The sequence below is a fragment of the Neophocaena asiaeorientalis genome, unplaced genomic scaffold (genome assembly GCF_003031525.2).
Source record: "Neophocaena asiaeorientalis asiaeorientalis breed wild unplaced genomic scaffold, Neophocaena_asiaeorientalis_V1.1 scaffold177, whole genome shotgun sequence".
In the NCBI taxonomy this organism is placed as follows: domain Eukaryota; kingdom Metazoa; phylum Chordata; class Mammalia; order Artiodactyla; family Phocoenidae; genus Neophocaena; species Neophocaena asiaeorientalis.
Window position 1 is genome coordinate 11345913 of NW_020172779.1, and position 11858 is coordinate 11357770.

The following is an 11858-nucleotide window of genomic DNA, read 5'->3' on the forward strand; positions in this document are numbered from 1 at the left end:
ACACAACATTGTAAATCAACTGTACTTCAATAAAAATAAATTTTAAAAAATATTATGCTTTACCTGGAGTTTTAAAAAGGTTTTGATTGGCTCCCTGGCCTCCATTCAACTCCTTTTCTTTTTCTTTTTCCACAGAAAAAGTAATTTGAAGTGTCACTTTAAACACATAGAACTTTTGTTTGAGCTCTGATATAATATCTAGACGATTTATTCACAGAAGGTAATCCACTAATTCAGGCACCTTGTTTCATGACCCAAACTCTTTCCAACTCATACAACTCAGCTTTAGCCACTTCACCAGAGACAAAATCTAAGTGCTGCTTTCTGTGACGGAGATCCCCGTTTTGATCCTAAGTAACAGAAAAGCACTCGGTTTTGTTTTGTTTTGTCTTGTTTTGTTTTGTTCTTCCTAGGCAGCCTAAAGGAACACAATTCACAATCCACGTGAGAAAGCCTTACCTCTGGGTGTGTCTGAGTCTGTGTTCCCAGTAGACCTTGGGTCCACTCCCTTTCTCCTGATCTATCGCTATGCTTAAATAAATTATGCAGTCCTATCTCTCAAAAATTCTCACCCATCAACACATTTCACAGCAAGAGGCTTTGTACCTAAAACCTTTGACCTCAGAATTTTATCTTATCCCCTTCCTGGGTCATCTGAGACATTTCTACCGACCCAATGCAGCACAGGTGAGGCTAAACAAATATGTGTTGAAAGAAAGAATGACTAAATATTAACAGGTAATATTTATTGAGTATTTATGATGTGCCAGCAATAGAAGCACATTATATGCATTATCTGATTTATTCCTCCCAAGAACTCTATGAGGTAGATACCATTATTATTCCCATTTTAAAGGTAAGAGGACTGAGGCTCAGATTTTTGACCCAATTTATAGAGCAGGGACAGCAGGATTTGAACCTGAGGGCTTCTTTTCTCTTATCACTCACTGCCCACTTCATGAATTATGAACATGAGAATAAACAGACGAATGGATTACTGATAAGAATATCCCAATTCTTTCTTCAGGTTCTTGGCCCTCAAATGGCTATGCATGGGTCTGTTGATCTTCCCTGACATCCTATTTCAACTGTTTGATTTAACTGATATCTTTCAGGAAGCCAAGGTTGGCTAATCCCATTCGCAAGGAAAATGTAGCTTTTTTTTTTTTTTTCTAAATCAGGAAATCTACCACAATGGATCACATTTTCCCAGTGACTTAATCATAATTTTTGCTCTCCAATTTGGAAGTCTCTATTCTGCCTTCTTCACGCTGCCTGAGTTTGAATCCCAGCTTCATTGTTTACTAACTGTTTGATCCTAGGCAGAAGATTTAACCTTCTCATGTAGTAGTCACCTCTTCTGCAAGGTATAAATAAGAATGATATGCATCTGAAGGGGATGCTGTGAGGTCTAAGTGATGAATACATGTCAGTGCTTAGAGGCAAGTCTGAAGATGGAAATCTTCTCTCCGTCCTCTCAGTGTGTCTCTGGAATTGCATTTGTAACCAAATCTGGAGACGAGGGCCAACATCTCCTTGTGAACGAGGGAATATGGACCAAGTGGGCCTCCTGCTTCCCCCTCCCACTCCCCCTCTGGGGTTCCATGTTGAGATATCCCAAAGAAATAAAATATTCCCCTGGTAAATTAAACTAAAATAAAATGTTGGAGGACTTAACCTCCCAGGGTTCGCTAAGGCTCTTCCAATCATGACATTTTCCATCTTAAGTCCCATCACACACTCCGGGCGCAGCCTCCAGCTGCTCTGACTGTCGACCTGCAATGTGCAGATCTTTTCATTGCACCGTCAAGTGTAGCCCATCATTTACAGAGGAGCAGGCCTCTATTCTGATAAGGTGTAAAAGCTGAGCTACAGAGTAATAGTCCAGCGTATGTCCTTCTGCCTTATCTGCAAATCCCCTTATCAGCAGTTTTATTGAGCTGTTCAGGCCACCTCACTCTCTTATCCTCACCAACAAATGCCCTCATTCAGTCTTTCTTGGGCTCCTGCAGGAAAATGCACCAATAATGTAGTATCTGCTTTCTTAAATTGGCATATCAATTAAGATGTGCTTCCATTGTTTGTGTAATTATTAGATTTGTCCCCACTGTTAATCAGAGAAATGCAGACTAAAGCAAAGCTTTTCTTAGAATGATAACATTCCCAGTGCTGACACTGTCATCTATATTGGGGGCAGTCTAAATCACTACAGTATCTTCTCTCTGCTAGCACTTAGCAATAGACATCAAGGGCCTTGCAAATGCCTCTGAGTCAGTAATTCCACTTTTGTGACTCCACCCTGAGGAAATAATCCTAAACACAGAAAAAAACCTTTGTGCCCCAAGATGTTCAAATCAGTGTTATTTACCATAGCAAAAGCGATGAAACAATTTAAACATTTTTTAAAAAGGAAATCGTTACATGAGTTATTTTATAATCACTTCACAGAATACTTTGGAGTCATTTAAAATTATACTTTCAATTACACTGACAATTTTGCAATATCATGTGAAATGGGGAAAAAAGCAGAATACAAATGTACATATACAGCCTAATTATAAGCATACAAAATAAAACCTTCTGTTTCAAAGAAAAATGAGAAAATATAAAGACACTAATAAATGAATGCTGTTATGGTAATGGTTCAGAGTGCTGTGAGAGTGAATAAGTGTTCAGATTTAGACTGGAGGGTCAGGGAAAACTCTCAGAGAATCTAGAAGTGAGCCAGGGAAAAGGACTACTCGAGGCAGAGGAAAGAGCGTGTGAGTCAGGAAAAACACAACAAATGGGAGTTACTGAGGCACTGGCTACTGGGTGCTAACTGCACATCTGAGCCTTCTTTTCAGATTTGCATTTCTATCCAGAACTGGGAACTAAAATTTCCTTGTATATAATAAGGGTTAATGTCATCCTCTGAAAAGAAAGCCTGCAACTAAAAGTCTGACCTTGGCATGTCATGGGGAAGTGTGGTAGTAACAGCACTTATCTCACGCAGTTGTCGTGGAGCTAAGGATTCCTCCACTTAAGCACTTAAAACAGGGCTGGCAAATGGCCAACAAGCACGTGAAAAGATGCTCAATATTACTAGCCATCAGGGAAATGCAAATCAAAACCACAGTGAGATACCGCTTCACACCAACTAACATGACTATAATAAAAAAGACAGATAACAACAAGGGTTGGTGAGGTTACGGAGAAATCAGAGTCTTCATACACTGCCGGTAGGAATAAAAACTGGTGCAGCCACTTTGGAAAACAGTTTGGAAGTTCCTCAAATGGCTAAACATAGAGTTACCATGTGACCCAGCATTTTCATCCCCAAGAGAAATGAAAACCCGTGTCTACACAAAAATGTGCATAGGAAAGTTCATAGCAGCATTATTCGTAATAGTAAGAAGTAGAAACAACCCAAATGTCCATCAACAACCCAATGGATGAAGAGATAACAAAAATGCGATATATCCATACCATGGAATATTATTCATTAATAAAAAGAAATGAAATGTTGATAGATGTTACAACATGATTATTGGAAACGTTATGCTAAATGAAAGAGACTGTCACAAAGGACCACATATTGTCTGATTCCATGAACATGTAATGGCCAAAATAAAGAAATCTGTGGAGACAGAAAGTAGAGTACTCAATGCCCTGGGCTGGGGTGTTGATGGGAAATGGAGAGTAGCTGCCAATAGGTACAGGGTCACTTTTGAGGGTGATGAAAATGTTCCAAAATTGATTGTGGTGATAGTTGCATAACCCTGTGAATATACTAAAAACCATTGAACCACGCACTTTTTTTCTTCGGCCGCTGCCTCACGGCTTGCACGATCTTCGTTCCCTGACCAGGGATTGAACCCACACCCTCAGCAGTGAAAGCATGGAGCCCTAACCATTGGACAACCAGGGAATTCCCTGAACCATGCACTTTAAATAGGTGAATTGTATGATATGTGAATTTTATCTCAATAAAATTGTTATCAAAAAATAGGGTCAAGGGCTTCCCTAGTGGCGCAGTGGTTGAGAGTTCGCCTGGCAATGCAGGGGACACGGGTTCGTGCCTCGGTCTGGGAAGATCCCACATGCCGCGGAGCGGCTGGGCCCATGAGCCATGGCCGCTGAGCCTGCGCGTCCAGGGCCTGTGCTCCGCAACGGGAGAGGCCACAACAGTGAAAGGCCCACATACCGCAAAAAAAAGAAAAAAAAAATAGGGTCAGACAGATGGGCACATGGTATGTCTTTAATGTTGGCTAATATCATCATCATTCAATAAATATTTCTTAAATACCTCTTTTCTCAGGATGAAATTTTTCCTAATAATGAGAGCTATGAATTGACCAGGAAATTTTATAAATCAGGGGTTATAAACTCAAAGGCCCACAAAGACCAGGCAGAAGCCAGAAAGAGGTCATCAATAAAGTGACGGTGGCCAGCATAAGGGAGTGGTAGAGACTGAAGCAAAATGAAGAGCCCAAGCCCCTTCTGAAACAGTTAACTGCTTGTCACCTCCATCCACATGGGAATCTAGGCCCCAAATTACCAAAGCTGACTTTTCAAGGGAAGGCAGACATTCAGATTTTTATGTGAAACCTATCAACTTCTAAGTATTGGCACCTGTTTTAAAATGTTATAAATACTGAGAAGGTCAAAACTTATATCTGAGGCAACATAACAGCAGGCAAATTTTGGTCTTCAAGCCAATTTGCTGTCTCTGCTCAAAGTACTTTAGCATGATTCCCAGAATGGTCCCCTACCCTCCTCCTTCCTCCCTAAATTCTGGTTAACCCTTCACCTCCTCTGTCAACATCTGTCCAAGCTACAAAGAGAGACAGAAGAATTCATACGTAAATAAAGAGTCTCAAAACATTCTGGTAGATACCAAAGTAAGGGTAGCGTAGCGAGGAGAGGGGTTGGGGGCACATAGGTTTTGATCCCTAATCCAGTTAGAGAATCCTACAACAGAGTTTTTGTTCAAAGACCAAACTTAATTTGCAGTCGTTTACCTCCAGTGAAGCCAGTTTTCATTAATTTCCAGCACAACATTCAGGTATACTGGCCGGAACTTCGATATGTTCTTATTTAGTGTTTAATCCTTTAATGCATGAAAACAAATTATTTCAGTTTCATACCACACTGTCTGCAGCAAGCATCCAAACGGGGCACCCCCTGCCTCTCCTCCCACCCAGTCACTCAGAGAGGCGTCAATATAATTACTTAAGGAGTTGAAAGGTAAAGAGCAAGGAATAGGAAGGGAATTGAGCCCGCAATTATGCACTAATGCTTAGACAGGGAAGCAGATGGCATGCCTTGTATAAATTGTTATTTATCCACGGAATTCCCCTCTGCCTATTACCAAGTCAACCCTTTTAAAAAATTCTTTGTTGGGCCTGTGAGGTCCCCTGGCCAGTATCCAACATCGACTCCATCTCCCATATCCCTCCCTGCACAGATGCAGGGAGGGTGAGAATTCCAAGATGGCCCGCAGGCAGCAGGCAAGGGTTTCTCAAGGCACTGATGTTGTAAATATGTTTGGACTGAGGTCACAGAGAGGAGTCCACTGTCTTTTGCAGAGCGAAGGCGGGGGGCGGCGACCGCCTGCGTGTGCAAGAAGAAAGCAATGAGCAGGTCACCCAGCCTCTGCTTCCCCCTCAGTAATAAGACCTACTGCGCATAGGCGCCCACCAAGATGCCAACTCAGGCAACACGGCTCGGAACTTCCTATGCACGCTCTCACAGAATCTTTGCATAAGCCCCCGAGGTAAGCGATAGCACTCCTATCTGGAAAAAATGAAGAAACCGGAAGCTGTGAGATAAAGAATTCAGCTAATCCTAACGACAACAAAACAGCTATGATTTTTGAGGACAGCTTGTATTCTCAGTTAACCTTCAGGACAGCTCTGGGGAGCAATTATGGCTGTCACCATTTTCTACAGATGGGGAAACTGAGGCTCAGTTCAGTGAAGTCATCTCTCAAAGGCTCCACACCCAAAGTCAATGCAAGAATTGACTTACAGGGGCTTATAGGGATTCCTAGGACTGCCAAACTGTGTTCTTTCCTCTGTGCACCACAACTGCCTCTTCCTCTGCCCTCATCCCCTCACCAAACGCAAGAGTCTACTTCCCAACACAGATACTAGCTGCCTCATGAAATTTTCCAGCAGAGAGAGAACCAAGCCCCTTGGAGGACAGGACTCATCTATTTCTCTGTATCCGCTGTCTTGACACTCACGTTGCCCTTGATCCCTTGCCATTATACACCAGGAAAAGGGTAGCAGTGAGAAGTAAAATGTTCTATTTGACTCCTCCAGCATTTTCTAAAGGAAATTGGCCCTGGTCAGCAGTAGCAGCAGCAGAGACATGGCAAGTGCTGGGCATCAGGGTTGACTGGGGCTTGTGGTGGAGCAGATTCAGCCAAGGCTGTGGAATCAAAAGGATTTGGGTGAGGAACTCCACCTCTACCACTCACTGTGTGAGTTTGAACAAGTTCCTACAAGACCTCAGTTTTACCCATCTGTAAAATGGAATATTAATCTACACCTCATAGGATTACTATGGAGATACAATGAGATAATGCAGCGGCTTTCTAACATTTTTAACTGACAGTTAGAGACGCATTGCATCTCACATTATAACCAAATTCATACAGAGAAAGAGAGAGAGGATTCATAAAACCATACTTAGTAACATTCTTTGATTGCTTTAATATTTTCTATGCTAGTCCACTTTTGTCAACTACCACACCACCACCAATTAAATTGAATTCATGACCGAGCAAAGGGTCATTCATCACTTTCCCTGTGAAAAGTCTGACAGGAGCTTCTCCCTGGCCCAGCTCCTATGACCATGTCCCCACACCCCACACATCCCTTCCTCTCTTCAATTCTGGCAGGGTTTTCCTCTGGGTGGGATTATAAAATTGTGAGGAAAGAGGCCTGCAGGGGGTGCTGTTTTAAACTGTTGTGAATTTTGGTTTCGTTTTTATTTTCTTGCTTTTGTTTTTTGGTCAGTGAGTCTAGTTCTACTCATCTGGATGACTTCTGTCTTTATCCTCTTCCCCAACTATCTTGGGGCCTCACCTACCATCAAGCACACACGAACAAGGCCCACCCATCAGTGGAATAGAGGCAAGGAGGAATTCTCAAAGCTTCTCTCTCTCTTTGGATTAAAACTGGGCTGGGCTGGGTATGTCTTCCTCTTGGGAGCTCCCTCTAGTAGTGTTCATTCAATAAGCATTTATGGAGGGTCCACCATGTGTCAGGCACTGTGCTAGGCCCTGGAGATCACAGACTCTGTGAACGGCAGTCCTGGACTTGTGCAACGTGGAGGCTTTCTTGGTGGATGCCAATGTGAATAAGACACAGTCCATCCTGGACTTTCCTGGTGGTCCAGTGGTTGGGACTCTGCACTTGTGATGGGGAGGTGTGGGTTCGATCCCTGATCAGGGAACTAAGATCCTACATGCCGTGCAGCGCAGCCCCCTCCCAAAAAAAAAAGATACAATCCATCCTGGCCAGAATCTTCTGAGCCAGGAGTCACAAAAACCCATAAGAGCAGTAAACTTTTAGATTTTCTATCACAAAAGAATGAGGGAACAGTTAAGAATCTCAAGGGAAGGGGAAAGTCATCAGGAAAAGCTCCTAGAAGGACATTCTTTAGCTGACTTACTAAAACCTAAAAGCAGAGATCTCAGACAGGCAGCCTGAGGGCTGAATCTATTCCACAGGCAGGTTTTGCTTCTACATATAATTTTTTAAATGAGTTGCCAAGATTTGAACATCTGAAGTTCCACCTTCTCTGAAAAACTGGACACGTTTCCACCAAAGGGCCCATATTGAAGGGCAACACCCCATAGATGCTGAGTAGCTGCTGCCAGCTTCACACAGGCAAAATGTTCTCCCGTTTTTCACAGTCCCCACCACTCCCTATTGCTTCCTCACCAACATTCCCTGCTGGGCCCCTGTAATCATCCTAGTTTGCAAACCTTGATCTAAAACATGATGGGGGAAATGTGGGTTCGAAGTTAGAAAGAGTTTCTAAATCTGGGTGTTAGGCTATGCTTTAAAGGAAACGCTTTTTCAATGTCCGGGTCAGCTCACCAGGACAAGAAAACAGTTGCAGATTCCAGCAGAAGCCTTATCCGGCCAGGAACCAAAATACTTCCTTGTGCTCCGGGGCTCCCAGGACCACACCCTGGTGATCAGCCACTGGACAGCACAAGAATTCAGTCAAAGGAGGGAAATTCTAACATAATGCCTGGATTTGTATTAAATAAGAACAATGCATAATTCAACCTTTCAGATCTTCCAGAATTGTGCTTTTTCTGGATGAAGGGGTCTATAAAATGGCATACGCTTGGAATGGTCAGTCAGTCTTGCCGCAGATGGAGACAGGAGAGGGGTGGGTTAGGAATTAGTCACCAAACGTTATGCAATCTCTTCGGGAGGAGAGACTCCAGGTTCTCCTCTGTCCAAAGTCAGGCTTGTAATTCACCCACCATTTTTCATGCTTGATGAAGTGACAGGGGACAAAAACGTCACGGAACTCTCTGGGGAGCACCATGAAATACTGATACCTTAAACTTAAAAGAGCTCGATCCAGGGCTTCCCTGGTGGCGCAGCGGTTGAGAGTCCGCCTGCCGACGCAGGGGACACGGGTTCGTGCCCCGGTCCGGGAAGATCCCACATGCCGCGGAGCGGCTGGGCCCGTGAGCCATGGCCGCTGAGCCTGCGCGTCCGGAGCCTGTGCTCCGCAACGGGAGAGGCCACAACAGTGAGAGGCCCACGTACCACAAAAAACAAACAAACAAACAAACAACAACCAAAAAAAAATGTTCTAATGACCGGTAGTCCCATTTTACTGATGAGAAAAGTGAGGTTCAGAGAGATCATGCAACTTGTCAGATTTAGCAATGAATGAATGAATGAGCAAGATTAAACGGAGTGGGACACTAGGAACTGTTAGGAACCCACCGCAAGCCAATTCTAGCAGCTACCTGTAGTAGGTGAAAGAAGAAGGAGAGGCAACAGGGGAAACGGAAGAAGCAACTGGAAATGTGGCAATAACATCCGGGGAAGGTGGAGTTACCCTGGGATTCTCACCTTGAGATATCAGGGCTGATACCCTTCTGCTGCGGGGCTGTCCTGGGCACTGTAGGACGTTTAGCAGCATCCCTGGCTGCTACCCAGTGTATGCCAGCAGTAACACCCCTTTGTAACAACCCCAAATGTCTCCAGACATTTTCAAATGTCCCCTGCGGGCAAAACTGCCTTCAGTCGAGAACCACTGATTTACAAAAGAAGCAATTATTTCCAACAGCCATCAGTTTCCGTGGCAGCAGCAAAGTCAAAAAGGAAAATGGGAAAGGGCCATTGGCTTTGGTGATCCATGGTCTCTAGGTACGTTCAAGAAATTTCCTTCTGTAACGAAGTCCATTTAAAAGTAGTTACGGAGGGAACAGAATTTAAAAATAAGAGCAACCAAGGGTGAGCTACTCTCAAAAAGCCAGAAGATTTGCTTTGGGATCTCCACAAGTCTGTAAAAGGAACAGGCTCCTAGCCCCCTGGCTTCCAGACGCAAGTCGAAAAGCAAAAGTATCCCCCTGTGAGTCTCCTTTTCAGTCATCTCCACCTCCAACCTAGCGAGGGTCCATCCTGGAGACAGATGTTGCCCAAAAGGACCATAGCGAAGACAGGCCAAGTGAGCGAAAGTGTGGAAACTTCTGAGATTTGCTTGGGTTTGGCACTTACGGAACAATAAACCAAGCCTTTGAAGAGGCTAAACAAAGGAACCATTTGTCTACTCTAGCAGCTACAAAGTAAGGCAGGATTACAGCGAAGCACTAAGGAATAAAAGAAGAATGCCAAGCTAGAGAGGAGACTAGAGTTTACTGAGTCCAGCTAGGACCCTCCGCCAGAATCTAAGGTCAGTCAGTAAGAAAGCAACTGAACATACCCAACACGACACAGGAAATGTAGGGTCTAGAGCTTTATGTTAAAAATACTTGCTAATTTTTTTCCTTCTTGACTGCTTTAATTTATGCAGTATGCTAGAAGCGAGAGTAGGTGGGGCAACATTGAAAAACATGCATTTTTAAAAAGACACAAAGATTTTCTTCACTGCCGTTTTTGATATCATTCTTATGAATTAATGATGCCAGATTTTATTTGCTTGTCTGCTGGAGAGCTTTCCTGTACTCCTCTCATCGGGACACATGGTCGGCATTAAAATGCTTGTGAGACTTTCTATTCCTCTAACATTCCCTGGCTAGCTTGGATTTTCATCTAACAGCCCTTCTTTCCAAATAATCTTTCTGCTGGAGCTACGTATTTATCATTCTTCCCCCACCCCTTCCTTGACAGGCCTCAATGACTTGAAGAGTTTTTGAAATAACATGCCAAACACCTTTGAGGGGCTTTCTGTCTCATCTCCAGGTTGGAGCTAGCTTTTTGATCACCGGGGTCCAGTTTCTTTTCCACTACTCTTATCTGTGGAAGACCCACAGGAAACTTTCTGAGGGGTGGGAGAAGAGATATTCAAAGAAGGGGTGGGGTACAGGGAGGAGATATGTTATGTCATATAAGTCACACATTCTGAATCTCTCCATTGTGTGTCTGCAAAGAAAGGAGAAATTCTGGTCAAGTTGCTCATTCTTTCTGTACTTCATTTTTCCTAAGTATGAAAGTGACACACGACTGTCACTGTGAGAATATGCAGTTATGAGAACGAATGACTCTTAGTTACACCATCTGGAGGAAAAAATGTTCCCTGTAGTGACACAATGTTCTCTTCTGTGAGGCAATCTTACTGGACTGTTTACCTGGAGTCCCAACCCTGTGGGTGATAACAGACTTGCCTCTTCTTTGAAACCCAGCAGCACCCAAAAAAGGAAGGAGAGACACAGCCTTAGAATCTCCTTAGACCAGCAAACCAGGAATATTCACTTAATAGACACTTTCTACTGACTTCCAAAAGGAAGTGATAGAAAGACTGAGGTTGTCCCATAAAAAGTTTTCTTAAAAGACAAACTTCATCAGCTGTCTTCAGGTGATCAGGTTCAGAAACTCTTTCCCTTTTTTTTATTCCTTTTTCTACTTATAATGTTTCTTTTACAATAACATACATCCCTTTGGTAATCTCAAATGATATTATTAGTTTCTATTTACCCTGCCGTTTCTCAACCTAGCAAATGTCTCTTCTAGGTCAAATGGTTCTTAAAAATTACTAAAAGAAAGATAGTGAAGTCCCTTAAGTCAAGTCTTGCTGAGATGTGACTTTCCATTTCCTCGGCTGTAAAATGGGATGGCTCCTACCTTACTTGGAAGTACAGAATAAGTCCAGGCTGGGGCTTCCCTGGGGGCGCAGTGGTTGAGAGTCCGCCTGCCAATGCAGGGGATGCGGGTTCGTGCCCCGGTCCGGGAAGATCTCACAGGCTGCGGAGCAGCTGGGCCCATGAGCCATGGCCGCTGAGCCTGTGCGTCCGGAGCCTGTGCTCCACAACGGGAGAGGCCACAACAGTGAGAGGCCCGCGTACCACAAAAAAAAAAAAAAAAATAACTCCAGGCTGTTACTTGAAAATAACACCCCAGGTGATATCACCAGGCTGGGAGAGAAGAAAGATGAGTCCTGAACCCACCAACAGCATCTCTGCCTGGGGGTCACATCTCCTACACCTGGCTGCAATTGTTTGGCAGTCAGAGCTTAAGAAAGGGTGTATCTGCCACCTTTAGCAACTTTCAAAAACTACCCTCTGCAGTCAAACTAGACCTACATTTTTTTTGCTGTTGTTTGATTGATTGGTTTTGTGTTTTGGTGAGTTGGTTGTTTTTTGTTTGGGGGGGGGGGGTTTCTGCCCCAGAAGA